Source organism: Malurus melanocephalus, unplaced genomic scaffold, assembly GCF_030028575.1.
Source record: "Malurus melanocephalus ecotype Western Australia unplaced genomic scaffold, MMel_1.1 scaffold_22, whole genome shotgun sequence".
Classification (NCBI taxonomy): Eukaryota; Metazoa; Chordata; class Aves; order Passeriformes; family Maluridae; genus Malurus; species Malurus melanocephalus.
Window position 1 is genome coordinate 2,747,889 of NW_026623254.1, and position 21,024 is coordinate 2,768,912.

At 40.0% G+C, this 21,024-nt stretch overlaps 1 protein-coding gene across 7 annotated transcripts in view; it reads right to left on the minus strand.

Moving 5' to 3' along the window:
• Positions 1-20,948, minus strand: part of ADIPOR2 (adiponectin receptor 2) — a 43,136-nt gene extending 22,188 nt beyond the window's left edge. The window contains exons 1-2 of one of the 7 annotated variants that reach the window (XM_057390053.1): positions 20,804-20,948; positions 11,950-12,013 (exon numbers count right to left, since the gene is read on the minus strand). The gene's annotated coding sequence lies outside the window, so the exon portion shown is untranslated. Of the gene's footprint in view, positions 1-5,271; positions 5,390-11,949; positions 12,014-13,028; positions 13,110-13,192; positions 13,264-20,803 lie in introns of those variants that run through there. The other 6 variants (XM_057390052.1, XM_057390058.1, XM_057390054.1 and 3 more) reach the window with 6 other exon arrangements.
• Between the last annotated feature and the right edge of the window lie 76 nt (positions 20,949-21,024).

Genomic DNA, 21,024 nt, shown 5'->3' on the forward strand with positions numbered 1-21,024 from the left:
TAAATAATGTATTCTGTCCTTACCGGAACTCAATTCATTTACACATGATCACTGCAAGATAATTCTCAGCTCTGACAAATGGGCTATAGTTAATTTTGCTGCAGCAGTTTGTAATATTATACCCCCTCAGCTGCTTGGCAATCCTCAGAGGAGAGAGCTGCTAATGAGCAGGTAACAGACTCTGCAGAACTAAATGATAGCTCAAATTGTCTGATTTCAGTACAGCACACTGCTTTAATCACCCAAGATACTAAGGTGACAATCTGACGGTAGAGGGTAGAGCAGATGGCATCTTCACCCTCCTGTTACCTTCACTATAGGGTCAGCAGCCTCCATCTGAGAAGCAACATCTAAAATGGCCACAGCTGTTTACTTGGTAAACACAAGAGGCACAGGAGAATTAAGATGAGGTTTAGCAACATTACACAGGAAGCTCAGTGAAGAAGTTGAGCAAGTAGATTTGTTCCTGCAAGAACAGGAACAAATATTTAGAAAGCCACAGAACTGTAATCTTGACTGTTTTTGTCATATTTCAAGCAGCCAATTCACAATTCTATTTTTATGCAAGAAACATGAAGACATAATCACACTGCCATTTGGCAAAACTGATGTAAGAAAGAAAAGAGTATGCAACAACAACTACAGTTTGAAATTAAGCTAACAGGCATCTTAATTTAAAAGGTAACCTGTAAGAGACTAATTTCAGTACAGCATWATGCTGGGTTTGGCTGGGGTAGAGATAATTTTCTCCCCAAGTAACCACTTACATGTTATGGAGCCTGGCTTTCCTGGAGATGGCTGAACACCTGCCTGCCCATAGGAAGTGGTGAACAAATTCCTTGGTCTGCTTTGCTTGTATCCACAACTTTTGCTTCACTTATTGAACTGTCTTTATCTGAACCCACAGGTTCTTTCTTTTACTTCTAGGATTCTCCCCCCCATCCCACTGGGACAGAGTGAGCAAGGAGCCGTGTGGGGCTTAGTTGCCCGCTGAGGTTAGACCACAAGCACACTGAACCAATCTGAAGCTGCAGCTAAAACCAAAAGAATGCAAGTGAGCTGAGCAGCTGTTTATGAACAACAGTTACACACTGGCACATCCMCATACCTGATACTCCACACATTTCACACAGGTAGTCAGCAAAAACAGCCCTGCTTAGTTCCACAGATTGGGCAATYTCATGAGACGTTTAACCAGCAAGTTTTACTAGTTCTTCTTTCTGCCAGATTTAAGCAATAGCATTGCCACTGTGTGCTGCATTACCACCTATATTGCCTAATGGCCTGTCCTTGCATCACCTCTGTGACATTGTGGGAGCAATGCTCTGGGACACAGTGCAACCACACAACTGGCTGAACCACATTTGGCCAAGATGCTTGCGAAAAACAGTTCTAATACAAGAAGATACAGGAATGCCAAGAGACTTTTACATCAGGCCTTGAGGATTTACTTCACGAGGACTCGCTGCCAAGCATTCACTAAGGTTAAAAATAAAAAATGCATTTCACCTCCAGCAAGTCAGATTTGCATTGAGCAKTAGAGCTAAATTTCAGAGCTCTGCAGAAATGGAAGTTGTTTCTTGAAATTACAGTGGGATTGTTCAGTGAACTCAGATGTTTCCACGTCATTCACGCGSGATCCTCTTAGTGCTAAATATGCTTGCCCTAAATGAGCATGCAAAGGTAAGCAAGATAAAAGCTAATCCAAAARCATCACTACTGGGTTTTAGTTCTTTTTTAAAATGTACTACAATAGCAAAAAACATATCACTGAATGCAACAGGAAGCTGCCAACAAAGAAGTGCTAATAGCCTGAAATACTTGTYCCCAAGTGAAAGAAACCCGTGAAGATTATGAACAGGAAAAGTATAGGTGGTCTTCAAGTTCTGTCATAAGATTTCTATGACTCACATTTCAGTGAAGGATAGACTTCCTAATTTCATAAGAAAAGGTTATGTATGGTCAGTAGCATCTAACCAGAAGATAACTACATTGTGAGGAGACTTATTGCCCCATTCTGTCTCAGACTGCACAGTTCACAAAAACAAAAACTAGAAAATGAAAAGCTATAGAACACTTGAAGTCTTGGAAAATATTGTTTTGTGTTTCACTGAGATCATAWATCCCATAAATGAAGTCCTTCAACATTTTTTCTACCATGCAAATTAAAGGTTTCATTAAAATTAGCTTCCATTTAAAGAGGAAGTTGCCATTACGACTTAAAATCTACTTAATGATGGCATACATAATATCAGCATGTAGATGAATCAGTGAGTTCCTGCTGTGCTTAAAATGAGCTCAGAAAAGCATCTACAGAGTTTGGTCTGATGGATTTTTTAATACAGAAAACTTCTAAATGCTCGGTCAGCTTTTAGAAAGGACTTGCCAGTTTAATACAAGCAGAGTTCTAAACATTCTATAAACACAAAATGAGCCACTCATAGTCAGCTCACTGTGCTGCTGCCTTGCCACACACCGCCTAGATTAGCCCAAGCTGCTCCCTCCAGCCCAGTTCAGCAGCACCAACCCTGAGGACAGTCAGTGCCAGCTCCAGGCTCAGCCCTGCCACCTTTCCAAACAGAACTAGAAGGCAGTATTATTTCAGCATTCACTGCAATTGTGCAATGTCACAGGAGTCAACGCCCACAACTACAGTGTATTTAGGACACTGCTTCACTCTTAAAGATGATAAGGAAAGACTAGTTACACAAACTGAAGCACCACAGGATAATGCAATTATTCTCTGTAGGACACTCCCTAGGATAAGCACTATAGCCCTTCTAACCTCCCRGAATTCACCTGGCACAAGGACTGATTTACTGCCTAAGCTAAATGATGAYGCATGGTAGTAAAACAAAGAAAACACATTAACAGAAATTTTTCTAATCAAATTTAAAAGATCTGCCACTCCCTTTGTAGGATAAAACACAGTCCTGAATGGTCAACTACCTCCCACTACCCCTAAGCAAAGCAATCTCTCCAGTACTCAACTCTTGTCAGTATCTTCTYTATAAGCAGCACCAGAATGATCCTCAAAGATRYTTAATTCTGCCTGTAGCTGGTATGGAAGAAGAATGAAAATTGCATCTCCCTACAATCCCCTCTCAACTGCCTTACYGGCAGAAACTTTCCAGTTCAGGYAGGCAATGGCATCCACTCTATGCTCCTTCCTTGCTAAATGCTCTTCCGAAGCATCCATTAAAGCAGCATAAACAATGTGTAACAGTGGATGATTCTTCCTAAGATTAGCTCGTTCCCCTTAACAGAACTTGAGTTATCAAAAGAACCAAAGACCATMATGAAAATTTCAGGCTACATGTTTCTCGGAACATTTATTAATGCTTAATGTTTAATGAAGGGCTTGAGTACCTGAAAAATCTTGTAAGAGATGTTATATCAATCTACAAGCTTCTCCTTGCTCCCCATGTGCCATGACAGCCACAACCATGCCAGAGGAATGGCAAAGCTGATTGAACAATAAACCAGTGATRGGCTAAATAATTCTATCAAATCCCAAGCTATTTAGGCAAGGCCTCAGTAACAGAATAGGCACAAGAATTCCATTCCCAGAACTGTTAGCACAGGTACAAATGGCAGAGCACTTCCACTACAACTCACGGAATGACTAGTTGGGATAAAAACACAGCTTACACAGGCTGATGGGGAATTTTGTGCCTATGAAGCAGTTGATTCTGGTTACCTTGAGTGAAATAACGTATACTAAATAAAATGCAGTTTTCTTGGCACATTGTACTTCTACTACTGTCTTCTGATAGGGAGGTTCTGTCACAAGTAGTCCCTCACAAATAGTACAACAATGTCAGCTTGAAATAAAGGATTTTTATCTTCCTTTTCTTTTTTTTTTTTTTGAGCTGTCTTTTTCAATTCAGGTGTTAAACATCCACGACTAACATTCCACMTATTCTCTAAAACTACAGTCAAAAACAAAGCAAACAAGGGTATGTATGAAGAGGAGGAGAAGGAAATTCTAACGGAAGAACTTGTTTTCTCAATGTACCCTAAAGGAAAAGTTGGAATCAGGCTGTAAAAATTCTTTGGAGGTCATCTTTAACAATGAGGAACAATGAGGAAGTAATCCAACACCTCTTTTCTTGATGTAATTTCCCTAGATAAAGAGGCGTCTACAAAACAAAGATTAGACTCCCGCAGAGGGTCAGTGGCCAAAAAGCTGTCTTTGTAACTTGTAAACTGTCACTGGACGCTTCAGCCTAAGCYATTTCACAGCAGGCTGCAAAGGCAAACAATCAAGCACATTCTGATGCGTTTGGATCCAAAGAAAGGGAACAAGCCAGCAGCCTGCCCGCATTATTGAAATGCTTCCATTYCAGAGGATCCCATTACATTGTTACAACATTTGTCCAATTTGTACTGCAAATTGGACCCCAGTTTTTTACCTGGGTTAAGAGTTATGTCAGAGGTTGGCCCACTCCCAGAGCACAATGTCTGGTCCTTAAAGACTGGATGACTGCTGTAAATCAGTTTTACTCTTCAATAAACCAAAACCAAGAGAATTGTCACAAAAGCAGTACAAAACTAAGAACAGAAGTTCAAGTTCTTTTCACAATAGATTTCACAAATATCCACACCTCAGAGCTGGGAAACTTGCCTTTGGTTCATTTTTCATTAAATGGCTCCATTTCTCCAAGTGAGAAACATTCCATGTTCTGCTCTTTTATGGTTTTATTTCTATGGCATGCTACTCACACCAAGTTGCTTCATGGCTGCCAACAACAAAATATTGCAGTTCTCTTATCTTAGTAACACTTGGGATCACAGACTGTCTAAAAGTGAAAGACTGAAATTAAACAGCACTTTCCTCTTAAATGAAAATTCAGAATATATACTTTTTGCTACTGCCTCAAGAACATCCAATTCACAAAACTGTTGGGTAAAGATAAGGAAACCCAAGTATTTGGAGCAGACACTAAAATCCAGAGCTAGACCATGACACTGAGGTTACATTCGTTTAACCCCTCCACAGAGAGAATCTTTGCATGGGAATGTAAAGGGCACCAAGACAGCAGCAATCCAGAGGTAAGTATCCCCCTACCCTTCCTCCTAAGAAGCCTGAGTTTCACTCTCTAAAAACTGAATCAAGTCCTTTTGCAGCTCAAGAAAATGCTCCAAGGCCTGGAGCAATTGTACAAAAACAAACACTACAGCCCGKTTTTTAAAAAAGAGGAACACGCACATTTCAGGATGCAAATAGCAGCAGTAAATCATTAGGARAGCACCTTCAGTGCTCCTTACCCCGTCTGCTTGGACATCTCTTCATTTAGATGCCATCACCACGCAGATTTAAGGCCTGGCTGATGCCCAGAGGGGGCAGCTCCACTTTGCCCTGTTTGGGCAATRAACAGTTCCACTTCTCACAGCTGCCCATCCCAGAGGCACTGTGACATTTGTCACAACCCCTTCCAGGTGACAGTGTGGAAAAACATTAACCAGGGGAGGGGAATGAGATCATCATTTGCCACGACAGACGTAAAGGCTGTCCAACACGTAAACTGCACTGGCTCGATGCACTATCGCGAAGCTTCGTGGACARTGTAACAAAGGGCAGCACTCCACCCCCAAAGATATAACTCCACGTATATTATGAGCAATATTTTCCTAGCCCATGAAAAACTGGCAGTTATCTGTTGGTCCTAACTTTTAATTGTTATAAGCCTACACACCATGGCCTTTATTATGACCTGTTGGCCAGCTGCAGAGCACATCTGCCATAGCAAACCAGACACCTTACCAAAATCACTCMATTTCATAGAGCCTACAGGATCTCAGAGGCAGAAATCTGACACTCTTCTGGAACCACCTGCTCTCTAGTTTTACTGATAATCTCGATGAGCTTTACACATGACGTTGTAAGCTTGCTCATCAGTGGTTTTATTGTGGCTGACAGGTTTGGTCTACAAAACGTTTGCACTCCCATATTAGTAAAAAAAATAACGACAAAGTAAAGTTACTGGTTTTCTTGCCCTCAGCAATGGCTTTTCTTCAGCTGAAAGCAGCACATACCACTTGTTGTTTTCACCCTAAGTAAGACAACTAAAAAATTGCTAGTTTTCTGTAGCAAGAATTTTACAAGGACACTGTAGAAATAACATCCACACCCACAGAATTGTATCAGTCTAGGATCAAAAAAGTGGTGCATCATCTCTCAAATTCTTTCTTAACCACCAACATTAAAGGAAAAKAAGYAGATCYACTATAACTAGACTGCATCTAATTTATACCAATTAGAAGCAGATTTAATCAAGTGGCTGAAGTTTTACATAAGACCAGTTAAACTACTTATCAATTACTTAACTTCCTTAGTGCAATAGCCAGAGAATAATTTTGGTTTTAAAAGACAAATATTGCTGAGAGTTAAGAAAAGCTGACATGAACCTTTAGCCTCCTCTACATTTAGTGCTACYCTTTCAGACACATATTCGTTTTCTGGTTATAGTTCAAAATCATCCTGAATTCTGAAACAAGACCAAGGACACTGGTATCCTGAGACAGCAGTGATGCAATCTAAAAGTAGAAACGTTAAGTTAATCTTTTACTTTCTACTGAACCATGAGSAAGAAGAGATTTCAAAACACCCAGTCTGCTTAGGAGAGTATTGCTAAAATGAAGTAGGGATGTAACTTGAACTCAAAACTCATCTACAGGTCCTGACACTGACAAGTCATCTTGCTGTGGTTTGTTTGACCAAAATACTTTTTGCTAGTACCACTGTTTCCCACAGAGGTTTTTGTTGCTGTTTGTGGCCTAACCAGTACAGCTGTACCAGCACAAATTTTAAGTTTGAAACAGTTAATGATCATAAACATGCTTCATGTTAATTTACAAATAATCAGGAAGCATTTTGTGAATATATACATCAGATGTTTTGTGTGACTTAACAACAYTTACTGGTGCATTCAGACAACTATTCTGGGTTGGGGGGATGTAAGTGTCTSCAAGTCTCTTTCAAAAAAAACCCCTCAAAGCCATTAAAGACCCTCCAACACACAAAAGAACTGAGAAAAAAAAAACTGCTGTAAATTAGCTGGGCAATGAGGAGCACTCACCCTCTAGGTACTTTCACTGAAAAATATATCATGTCCCTACTTTGAAGTATGGAATTGCCAGCTACCCTTTTGGTAACAGAGCTAMACTRCTTACTAAATACAGTGAAGACTGGCTGCAACATTAATTAGATTCGATTAATAAAAATCAACACTATTACAGGAAAACAAAGATTATTTTTTAATGTCAAACTTTTTACAGGAGATAATTCACAACATAAAATACCAACAACAGCAGATCAAGCAATAAGTTCCTCAAGGGAACAGATGCAATGTTTACACTTATGAAAACCTATTATTATGAAACAGGAAAAAAACCTTAATTTCACATAAACAGAAAAAAAAATTAGGTTAGACACACAGGTTACCTTTATCATGGATAGAATACAGCATTTAYTCTAATTATAAAATTCACAAAAGAAAACACAGCATTATGTGAAGCACTTACACGAAGCAACRATGGACATACATCACGGTTAAGCACTACTGGCTTCCCTCAGACCTACATAGACAAGGTAAGATGGAAAACATAGGATTCTTCCAGGATCATTTCCTCCTGCTCAGGAGCCTGGAGTCATAAGAGAGTCTGCAACACCTGGACTTGCAAATGTTATGCAGGGATTTGGAGACATTGAACTGTCAGCAGCCCTGTAAATGCAGCCCTGCCAGAGACAGCAGGAGCTCCCTATCGAACCACACTGAGGTGTATCTGGCTTCCTCTGTCAGAACTTTTCTTCAGCTTTTATTCAATTTAGCTGTGACAGCCGCTTTTCTAACWGATCAGATGCCGTTTACCTTAGTGTGATATAAACCTCTATTTATACTCCACAGAAAGAGGAATTTACAATAACGTTGAAAAATACTGGATGCAGTACACAGGACAGATATGGGAGAAGAGACAGGACACAGCCTTTCCACAGGGACACCCCACAGCTAAAAAACTCATTAATGGACAGTTAACAAAATGCAAATCTGTGGCTGGACAAATCTGGCTTTTGGAGTAACAAAAGGGCACCATATATAGTAAATTCAGACAATCTGGAGCTTTAGATCAATGAAGGAAGAAAAGAGGAGTAAAAGTATATTAGCAAAGATACCAAGAAAACTCAAGTGGATCCYAGAGGAAGGAAGARAAAASAGGYAACATCAACATCGCACTCCTCYYAACAAATGATTCCTASGGCTGACAATCTCCATTATCCTTTCCAGCAGTCCAACACTGCTGACAAAGACCCAGAGCAGCAATGRAAAGGTGAATACAACTCTCAGAGAAGGGACAGAAATCAAAAAGTCTGYGTGTTACAGTTTTAACTGTATTTGGCAACGTCTTCCTGTACCTAACTGCCACATTCTTCTTAGAACCATTAATCRGTCGTTGGTAAAGAAAAATTTAGTCACACTGTTAAGATTTCCTTTACCCCAACAATAAATTCTTGGTTTTACTTGCACGCATGTTACTTTCACAAACAACACATGCATAAGAGGTACTTCCTCTCTGCCCATAAACAAGAACATAACATGGATGGAGTCTYGCATTCCTCCYAGTTTGCAACTTGGAAGAGCATTGTTGTCTTTAAAGTGTTACGGGAAAATTACAATARAACAACAAGGTTTGAAACAGCYCCAGGAAAAGCAACCRAATAGGTCACCWGTTCCCTGCCCTGAGAGGGAACTCTGTGCTGGGGTGACCTGTCAGTGTTGTTTTGTACCTAAGGGCCTTTTATACACATATACACACACACACACACATACAACAGCACCTAAACACAAAACACTGAACCAGGCACTCACTGTCTGTGCTTTGTTTGCAGCAAGAATCTCTAGATATCATAGAAGACACTCCATTCCTTTAAGRAACCCTAAGAAAAGGAAGGAAACATGGCTGAGTCGATAAGCCTTCACAATCTTAAGAGTAGGAAGGGTAGGAATTTCAGTTGATTTCCTGGACAAGGGCCCAGACAGGAGGAACAYGAGCAGAAAGCAAGAACTGGGTCAGCAAACTACTGAATAGTTATTTGTCCTGGTTTTCAAATACTCACTGAAGGTACGCTAGCGGGAGTCCAACTGCATCTGTAAGGGGTGTTAATACACATAGAACTGCTCAGATAAATTATTCTGGAAAGAAGAAAAAATACCTCATGCTTAAACACCTATGTAAAAAAACCTACTGTCCATGGAGTTGACAGGAAATAAAGGATGTCATTCTAGGGTAAGTTTGCCCTCTCCATCAGAAAAATAAGCTAGCTAATGTAATTTTGATGCAAAGACAATCTACCATACCCATGGTTGTTACCAAGATGCAACACAGCTCTTGAGATTCACCTGATGTGCACAGATGGACAGAAGACACAGGCCAAGCTTCTCAGCAGAGACTGAGTGCTACATACAGAAGCCAGCCACTAATTTGTATGCCAAAGATGTACTCAGCTGAGTGCTCCAGCTGAGAACTCCATACAGGGGGTCTGATCTGAACAGAGCAAAAGCACCGCCTTAGCCACTTGTATCCCCAGCTACACTATTAGGGAAAGCATGAAAGGTTCTTCCACWATTGACAGCACAGTAGTGGCAGGCATGATTTTGGGAAAAAAGTAGACAAAGTCAATAACCAGTGCTGTGAATTTAATACATTAGAAGAAGCAAAAGCAAAACCTCAGAGGACAATCGACCCACCCAGATAACCACGCACGTCCTGACCTCTGTAGATAAGCAAGCAGCTGTAGCCTAAGTAAACAAGTAAGATGTGAAACGAGTCTCGAATTTATGAAATACAAAATTCGATATCTATTTTTAACATGCRCTAGTTAATCTGTAATAGTTCGTAAGTTTTACATAACATTTTACACATTTACTAAATTACTTGAGAGAGGGTTTCCTTTGTGATAGGAAAGCTTTACGTAAAACCAGAGGTGACCACTCAAAATAGCAGTTAAGATTTCAACACAGAACAAGGTTTCCTAATCTTCGTGTCTACAACAGCACCACCCCAAAAAAATGACAAGAAAACATGAAGATACCAACTACTGCCCATCAACCAAGCTAAGGTCACAAACAGCAGATCAGCTTAGGTGACCTCAAACCTAAAAAAGTCATTTTAGACACAGCAATAGGTAAATCTTGCTACTGGATGAGGACTCACAGGATAAGGGAAAATGGACAAACATCCAGAGTAAATCCATCAAAGGGTATTAAGCACATGAAGACACCTTTAGCTCTAGAAACCTCTGAATACCAATGCATGCCTGTGTTATGTTGCTTGTGCATTCATGCTTAGAAGCTATTTTCTTCCTTAGGGGATGGTCACTAAAAACCTTGAGAGKTCTCTCTGAGGAAGGATAGAAAAGGGCTTAATAAATAGATACAAACTAGAACAGGAAGGAAGTCAAATTATTACAATACAGAAAATTAAAYGCTCCAAAGAAGAAAAGATGAAGGCTGAAACAGAAAATTTCCTAGGGACACCAGGCAAAGCACCCAAAGAATACCAGTAACTCCCCAAAGGTATCCAAGAAGCCAACAGGCATTACCCTGAGAGGCTCTGGCCAGTGACTTACAYAAGAGAACAAGGGGAAAGATAAACCCTACAGCTGCCAAGTTTCCTCCTTCTCCCCTGACTGGTCAGCTCAGCTGGTACTGGTGGGTGGTCCTGCAACTTGGCAGGACTCAAAGGGTATAAATAGAAAGGTCAGGGACAGAGCACAGTCAAAGGCTCAGAAAGAGGTGCTGCAAACTGGCACATTTGGCATGTGCATGTCAGGATTTCATCCTGCAGCAAGGGACACACGAGTGAACCATGCCATGAGCACACCCAGGGCACATCTCACACACTCCCCACCACCTCAGCACCAGTGACACACACAACATGCAGAACACACCCAGCCCAAAGCTTCTTGGTCTCTCTGCTTCAGGGAGGTCGTGTCACTTTGTGCATGGGTGACACACAGGGGCAGGAAAACTGAGCAAGTGAGGCACAAGAACATAAACATGTTTCTGCAGCAGAGCTTGGTGGGACATAGGGTGAATGTCACACAGCCTGCTTGGATGACACACAAGAGGGTACTCAAGAGAGTCTCAGAGGGCAGAAGCCTAAGCAGCAACTCCACAATGAAGGCAGAATCGTGAGCCAGAGGGATTTCTAGTTTTACTAGTTTATGTTACAGATTCCTGGATTTTCAAGTTTTGATAGAATTAATTTGGGTTTTTTTTTCCCAGAGATTTAAAGAAATCAAAATTCTCACTGTGCCCCAGTATTTGTTCTTACATACCGATGAGATAAAATCTATCAACCACTATGATTTTTAACTTCTTTCAGGGGTAGTGTTTAAACTGCCACATGGCAATTTGATGTCACTGATTTGCACTAATAAAAGTCAGAACAGTAAAACCAAAGGGAAAAAAATCCCCTAAACAAACCCTTCCCCCTTACACAAAAAAGGGCACCCCAAACTCAAAACTGAAAAACAAACAAACAAAATAAACCCTTTTAAAAAACCCCAATCCTATTAATTACTTGATTCATTGCTACAGTTTTCCTCCTGAAGGTGAAAAGAATGACATCTTCCAGTCCTGCCTCTGACTGGTTTATATTCTCCTGCACCTCACCTCAACAATCAACTCCAATTTGGAAGCCACCCCTGTCACACTGTCACCTTCTTACAGAAACACACAAATTTCTTGTAAGCCTCATTTCTGAGAAATACAACACAAAACAATGAAATAAACAGATCTTGTCCCTTCCACATGGGGTAACAAACAGCAGTTATCTTAACCACTAAATTTTCCCCACCACACCAAGTATTCCTAACTCTAGGAATTATTACTGCTCTCTGACAACTGTGCTACCTACRAGGAAGCACAGATCCATTTCTCTCACCTCAAATTCCTCACTGGTTCTTGATGTTTGTATTCAAGCTTGAGAAGGTTACAGTCCAAGATTCCTACAAGAAAGATGTGTAATCAGCATGAAGGCTATTTCTCCAAGAAAACTAAAAACTAGATAATAAATTTACACAGAGAGGGAAAAAATCCAAAGAGTACATGTCCTACACAGCAGCTTGTAAACATTTACATCACACTGGATGACAAAAAGCATGCATTCATTCATGACATCCTTCCATTTTTGTGGGCTCACTCATCCAGATAACTTTAACTTAAACTTCACATAGTTACAGCTAAATTGCATAAAGATGCATCASCACAGAAGTGAGGAAAGCAGGAAATTTTCAACCATCTCCACTATATTATTCTCTACAAAATGTTCAACTCAACTCCAGATACCGTATCTTATCCAAACTCTCTGCTTAACAGATCACTGCCCCAGTACTTGCTAAAGCTGATTTATTACTGTTAAATACATTAATCTGCATGTTAATCTGCCTCAGGTCACTTGAAGTTAGTGAAAAKGGACCTTTGTCAAGCTATATAAAATGTTGCTTTTGGTCCACATGGGAGTTTTGAAATCAGAGCTTGGGAGAGATCCTCTATGACATAAATATTACAGCATGAAAACAGAAAGGAATGCAGAAGACTTTTCTTGTAATCCATTTCCATTTTCTCTGCTTCACTTCATAGCATGTTGTTAMAGCCTAAAAATTTCCCTAAATGAAGGCTGAGTTTATCTTAGGATCCTGTGTTGCTGGAGTTGTAAAGCACCAGCATGACAGCTTCAATCTGACAGTCATTGCACTCCAGAGGAGGAGGGAAGGCTTGTAATTTATACAACCTACTTCATCCATACTGCAAGTAGTACACAAGACAGAAAATCTGGCTCCAACATTACACATACTRCATTATGTACTGTTAAGTGCTGGTAATAYTTCTATACAAAGTCTTACAGTTTAAAACCTCCCCAGTAGTATGGTGTCCTTATTCAATATTTCCAATAGAAAGCAGAAATGGTTTACCTAGCAGACCACTTGCTTCCYAATATAATCAATTCTCTAGACAACTTACCAGATGATCCAAGATTTTCAGTACAAACAAATCAAAAGTTCAGTGATGARTAAAGACTGTTGGGCAATCCCTGAAGAGAAGCAGTTTCAACACACACATCCTGCATATTTACTTAGCAACTGGATCACCACAACCAGCACAATATGCTGGTACTGGTCCATTACCTGTCACATCCCATGAAGAAGCAGTCTCGGATGCAAGCAGCAGTAATGAGTATATTCCCCACCTTTCCTTTTTATGTTTGCCTAGTAATTAATTTTAAGTGCCAGTAATTCTCAATTGCTCCATCATTTGCATGACTAAATGCCATTCTACGGCAGGAATTATGCGACTATGCTTTGGTCAACCCCAAATACCACCACTGTTACCTGTGACTCTGAATGTTGTAACAAATAACATGCTTGTGAACTGTACATTTATTACAAAGACATTACTTCCATTACTGTCCAATTGACGAGTATTTCAAGCTCAATTCAGCTTGAAATGAGAAAGTGTTACCTCAAAACAGGATCCTCAAGGAGGAAGCACTGAGCTTTAAGGAAGTTTTAATGTCTACATGTGATAGTCTGTTAWAATGCAATGCAATTTCAGGTGGTAGTACAAGAACTTCTGAACACATCATACTTACTGCTAAAAGAACAGGAATGTGGAATTGTACCTTTTCAAGGATGGCCTTAGCCTACACAAAACACTCATGTGAGTCTTGCAGGCAGATAAGCCCTCAGGCACTTGTATAATAATGAACTATTGAAGCAGAGCCAAGACATGAGTTTTCAGAGGAAAACAGTCATGGGTTCTGCGATCATGCTTTGTTTCTCACAATGACTTTACTGTGATGTGTAACAAGGGGCTGTTTGATCCAGTTAACTGATACAGAAGAAGTCAGCTGGAAAGGGCTTACACGAAGGAATGAAAAACCAATGTGTCTCTGAGAGCATCTTGTWCCACCTTCCAACAGCGTTTTAAGATTCTGCTGCTCCCAACCCAATGCGTGCCCTGCTTACCCACAGCCCTGCAGAGCCGTCCTGCTACATCAACCCTGACCTTATCTGAGTATTTGAAGATTTTGGAGTATCATCTCCGACAGTCTTGTACATCATCTATCTTTCCCCACACTGACCCGTGTCCTGGAGTCCTTCCAAATCAGTTGACACAACTGGCATTTTCAACAGCATCACGCGCTGCTTGGATGTTTGGGACAGAAACATTTATGCCAGGGCTCTGAAACTTGGTCAGCTTCTCTTGCTGTCTATTAAGGACAAGCTTAATTTGAAATTGAGTTTGCCTTCAAGGCATAATACATCCTACCCTTAAACTCTAGAACATAGGTTCAGACCAAATTAGAAGAGTTTTATAGACAAAGTGACAAAAACAAATAGACAGCTCCCAAATTACTTTAGCAACAAGTCACTTCCTCCTAAATCAAACATTCCTTTTGTAACCCAGAAAATTTTAACATTTCATTGCTGATCACCTTTTTCTACATTCCTGGTTGATATACGAACATCAGAACAAACACCTATGAAAAATCCTAATAGAGARAAAGGAGGCTTTAGCAAATTATACTCTATTTCTGAAGGATTATCTAAAAAGAGAATAAATAAATGGTATATACTTATATTTAAATCATACTATTTGTATTTAAATTTAGTATTCTTTTTCTATACTAAAATGTCTTTGAAAATTGCCCATTGAGAAATACCTTACAAATCAAGTCTAAGCTACCTAGCAACTTCCCTCCCTGCATTAGTGAAGCTTGCAAAAAGGAAAGGATTTTTATAAGACATCTATTATTGAACTATTTCTGTAATGCTGCAGATTTCACATGGTTGCCAATTATTAAAACGTCATAGCAGGAAGTCAAAGAGCGTTTGCACTTAATCATGGACATTAAGATAACCATGACACAAGCCTTTTTCAGCATCTTCCTTCTAGCTTGGAATATGTAAAGGTCAGAAAACCACTAAGTAAAGCTTCTGTTGACTTTGTTATGCTTTTCTCAACTCTCAGAACACTCACCTCATAAAATGATCCATTTTGTTCCCCACTGAAGGTACAGCGGGCAGAAAGCCAATAGTTGGCACTTGGTCACATAGCTACTTTAATAAAAAATATGAATAAGCTCTTACTTTTATTTCTACAGTCATGTTCCATTAAAACAAAAAACTATTTGCCAAAAAGATTAAGATTCTGAACAGCAGAACATTGCTGTTACCAGCCTTGCAATGCCATATGCCATTCTAGGGAATACAAAGACACACAAATAATTCCTAAACTAACACAATTTGCAAAGCACATTGTTTTCTACAAGCAAATTCACTGTATCATCTCACAACGTCTGAAAGTACCAGACTGCACCACCACTAACTTACCTCCCCTGCTTTAGTATTTGTCTAAGTAATACATGCCCACAAATTCCACCAGCCATGGAGACCAACACATAAATTAAAGCATTAGGAAGAAAAACAGAAAAAGTAAATCCTTCAGTTTACACCAGGGAATGGCAACTGCTAAATTTCAGGAGCAGCCCACCAGAAAATGAAGTACAGTGTTCTTGATGACAAAAGCATACCTAACTGTCAGTTGAGAGATGCTGAAATGCATGTGGCTCTTCAACCCAAGTCCTACTAGCCATCCATTTCCTTGTTTCAAATGCTAGAATCCCTTTCCCTGCACCTAAAAGCCTCCCAGGACTCTCAGGACTGAGAGCACAGTARGTCTCAGCTACGCTTATCTTTGCACTGCAGGGCTTTTTCAAACAGCTCCCACTGCTATCCGGGACACAGAGATTTATTTCCCGTACAAGCAGGAGTTARAGATTAACCTAAGGAATTTTACCACCAACTTAAGGAATTTTACCATTCAGATTTAATCTAAGTTGGTATTTGCTCTCCAAAAGGGAGAGCAACTATTCAASTATCCAAATAATAATAATTCATTAATATCAAATATTCAACTATTCCATTTCCACCACAAGGTCTGCATTTTACAAACTACAGAAACAATATACAGACATATGTGATCTTGAATCCTCAACATGGTTACACGTCCCAAAATCTASTATCACCCACCAAGTAATTTGCCCAAGAAATCAGAGGATCACAAATAAGTGCCTTTAATGAAGTCTGCAGAATTTACTGAAGAAAATATTTCACACAGCAGGAAGGCCCATGGCTTCTTCCCTCCAGGAACAGCCTGTTATTCGAATATCCATAAACATCCAATTTACTAACACACACTTATGACAACATTTTGAGAAAAATCAAACYTGACAAGTAAAAAACATCCATCACTAAGGAGCTAAAACAGGAACCTCGCCAAAATGCTGTCATTAAAACAGAAAAGCTCACTAAAGGCAGCTACTAGCCAAACTACCCTTATCTAGAAGTCATAGAAGTGGCTTCACACATCCAGCCATCTCYCAAAAAATGCCATAACACATAAACTGTCATCCTCTAGACCTAAATAGAGCAGTACAATTGACCCTGGCTTCAAACAAGGAACGGCAGTCTGCAATCCTCTAAGCAGATGGAACCAAACATGTCGGGGGGGAAAAGAGCATTTAATTTGGTTAAGAAGAGAAGGAGGAAAACTGGATGAACAGATATGAGAAATGGCTTTGGTGCACTTGTGATAAGGCAGCCTAAAGACACCTTATCTTTGAATATATGCAGATGATCATAGATACCCTTGGAAAAACAAAAATTCACTTTGGCAGACAGCTAAAGTCCTACAGGACCCCTTCAAACCCCATTGTAACATTAGAACATCTGTATCTGGTGTAAGTCTGGTTTTCACCATTTCATGAGAAACAGGAACGCTTAACATTTTGAGATAAAATATTAGCAGAAAGAAGAGAACAAAACAGGGCAAAAAAAAAAAGGAAGTAGCCTTTCCTGTAGCAGGTCTCAACAGAAGTTTGCAATGTACTTAGATGTGCTGGCAGAACACTGAAACAGCCACTCTGAGTATTCAGATATGACTTTCAGCCCATTCTGCAATTGTGTACTCTTGCCTACTGCTGTCTAAAGGTACCTCAGCGCCAATGATTATAGCTCTGCCTGTTCCAACACTTTCCTCCTGTAAATAGTGCCTGACTATTTTCTGTTCTCACAAGGGCTTAATTAGTCCTGTTCACAGTGCTACAGCAGCTGGCACATCCCAGCAGATTCCATTGCATTTTCACAGCTATTGAAATCYATCTGAACCATGCACCAAATTTTTCTACACTGACAATTATGTGTCCTGTATGTATGCCTATACATTTGAAGACATCTTTCTGCATTCAGTTTAATCACACGATAGACCTGAGAAGTCCCAAAATCACTGATATACACATACAGTTCACAAAAGCCCAAAGAATCCTGCCTGGTCGGAAAAAAGAGACCCTGTCCTCCACTAACAGAGCAGCAGAAATCTGCAGCTCCAGAATACATGAGTAATCATGTTAGATCCAAAGGCAAAATGCTATTAGACATATAATATTTGCTTTTCATATTTCTAAGCACCTTAATTTTGCCAACTCACTTCAAGTTCTTTGCTCTTTCTCAAATCAAGCAGCAACAGCATAAGCTGTGTTACCTCCTTTCCTGAGAGACACTGCCTGCCTRTCACACCAGCTGCCACATCCCAACACGGAGAACAGCCCTCTGGAAACAAAGTCTGTCACCGTGTCCTGGAAGGAAACCTTGAGGTTCATCATCAAACTGGACTAAGATAAAGATGATATTTTTATGTCAAACAATTGAGACAAACTTTCCAGAAAAATGGAAATTTTCTGGGCAAATAATCCCTGGGCAAGTTCAGTTACATGATGGGAAAAGTATGAATCTCTCACTCCACAACACAGAAGGCAGAAGGTTGTTCTCTTCAAAGCCCTGTAACAGGAACAATCTGAAAACAACTCACCTYCTGCTTCTTACTAGTTTACAAACTGAGCTGCAGCACCCTACTTCAAAAGTCAAATGTTCCAGTAGYGAGAGCACAGTCAAATAAACAAATGAAAKTTAAACAKGTTTTCAGAAATCARTTTCCTGAAGAATCAGTACTGGTAACKTATTTGTCTCCATAGCCTTAATTTTTGAAAACCAGTTTCTTTTGCTCAACTTGTCTTGACAAACATGGTGCTTTAAAAAGCACAGGCATTCACCATGTCAAGCACAACCAGCTGAAAAACGTCATGTAAAAGGTCAAGGCATTTAAAAYAAGATCTATCAGAAGACAATACAGTTTAAAGTAACAATCCTCCCCTTAAACACTGTCCCAAATACTTCTTCATAATCACCACCATTATCTTGTGTAACGTCTTTTCAAATCTACCAACACCGTCTGTCAGAAAATTCACTGTATGACTCAGACAGACACTTTCAAATCATAAATACTCAAAACTCGTATTTCCATTTCAGAACTACTTYTGTTCAAAGATTTGAATTGCTGATGGCATAATAATCCAACGACCTCCTGAAGTTTTCTTATCAAGATTTTCCTCACGCACAAACAGCATCTCCACTGATGAAAGCAAGCCTTGTTACTTTGCATMGTGTCTTGGACAATATGGTTATGCAATCCAAAACCTGTACTTGCAAAGTTTTTAGTGCCTAATATTGAGTATCTTTTGTACATGAATGCTTGACACAGCTCCTTGAACATGCAACTGAAGACATGAGATAAGAGCAGAGATCCACGCATTAAAATCACTGGCATTACATGCCCTGCCAATTCCCATTAATTTTCCTTCATCACAGATCTACAGAAACGCTTGCCTAGAGCAAGCACAGGCTTTCCAAAGCCCAGCCTTTTAATCTGGTATCCAGGAGTGAGGCTTCAAGTCTGAATCTCATCCACATYGCCAAAACCACTGGTCACTAGCCACTTGGACAAACTGGCAGCAATGTCACCAGTTCAACATATACCAGTTCAACAGCACTGATCCAACTCCATCGGTTTAAAGGCTGGGGTAAGGTAAGGGAGTGATGGAAAGCCCCTTATGTCTGGCTCTCTTATCTCGTTAACATTTATCTTGTTAAAGACAATTTAAGCTCCTATACCCATCACATTTAAAATCTGCATTTGAGAATATACATACAATAYGTAAGACTCAGTTGAAGAAATTTTCACCATGAAAGGTTTTGCTTTAAGAACTGAGCCAAAAATACACTCTTGTCCTTCACACCACATTATGTTTTCATATTTGATTTACACTCAGAAAGCATCATTTTGAAAACCTGGGCTGAGTTGGGATGCAGCTTCTAGCTCCTCTGTCACTTATTCTGATTCAGTTTTCCACATTTGCAACTATCTTCCATGACTTTCACAGCAAAGCTGCCAAAAACCTTATTTACAACCATATTTAGTTGTCAGTCCAGACAAAGGAATCATTTCTGTGTTTTATAAACTAATCTTACACTTCCAATACAACAATGAACTTCTTTTAAGTTATCTACTAACACACACTTACAGTCTTCATATAGGTTTAAGCATCATATGATAAAGTTTACACATTATTAGTCAGTTATCCCTATAATGCAAGCACCACAGCATGAAATCTTCTTAACCGCAACATAACTTGCAACCCCACAGGAAAAGAAAAAAACAAACTCAAAACACGAACTTCCTTTCTCCTATAAACAATACTAGGTCATAGCCAAAGATAACAAGGAGAACTGGCCATCTTTTGTGACTGTGCTGCACCCATAATTCCATGRCACAACACCTACTTCTGTCGATTTTTAAAACCTATTTACCTCTTTTAGAGCAGCTACCACCAATCTGAAGTAGCCTCACTAAGGTTCTGCAGCAAACAAGCACTTGCACACTKAAATACTACAAAAAGGCCTCTGAAAGCTGAGGGTTTTTACAATACAGAGARTGCTGTGCAGCACACTGACTTTCAGAACAGATCTGTAAAGACCAGAGCCAGGATGGAACCAGAAATTCAATACTCCCCAACACTGACTACAGCAAGGGAGTGAAATCCAGAGTTTCAATTATACTGTARCACATGAACTCTTGAAACCCGGTTATGACAAGAAGGGTTTGCCCAGAGGGTCTGGCCAGTGTCATAAAACTAATTTTAAAAAAATACACAACATGGTTGTGATACACAAAACAATTCAACTGCCTGAAAAATCTCAATGCTGCACAAAGAACACAGTTTCTATATAAAAGGGGTAACATGTAAAAGCTTTTCTGCTATATGACAAATGCATGATAGTTTACATACACAAAATGATAAAGCCTGTACGACAAATAAAAATTAAAATTTAATATTAATGGTTTTCTTAAAGCAAATGCCCACACACCTACTGAAGCCACAAAATCAACTGACTTGTAAGGCTAAGACAAACACAAAAGGAAACTAACACTGCTTGAAAACCCCAGTAAAGAACAACACCTGTCATCTCCTCTTTGTCTTCCAGGTGATTACCATATGTTTAAATGTCTTTGTTGTTCATCCCAAGCAAACAAGAGATGAATACCTAATTCTCTCAAGAAAAAAAACTTTCTTTAAAAAGTTTCTTCAGATRCCAGAATATTCAAATTGTGGCTACCCTAATACCAAATATTTRTATTACATTATCTACTGTTGATAACTCCAGTRTTTACACATCTATGTACCTAAAAACATTCTGCTTGCAAAAAAAGATTCCCATATTGTGCAAGCGGAGGAATTATTATTTTTATTGCCTCTGTAAGAAGATTTCAGGCGCAGCAGCAGATTTCCCTGCCTTGACAAGCAACAAGTGCACGGAAGGCTATAAACAAGACCCACTTACGGTGCTCTTGACCCACTTAGAGAGCTCCACTGGCCTAAAGCCTCCTCCTCCTGCAGCCGGCAATTCCCAAGTGCTCCGCCGTGCCCCAGAGCGAACTCCCTGACCGCAGGCTCCGCTCGCCGCCGCCCCGGACAGCCGCCCGCAGGGCCCAAGGCCGGCCCGCCGAGGGCAGCGCCCGCCGCTCGCCCTCCCCCGGTGCCCCCGCCCCGCCGGAGCCAAGG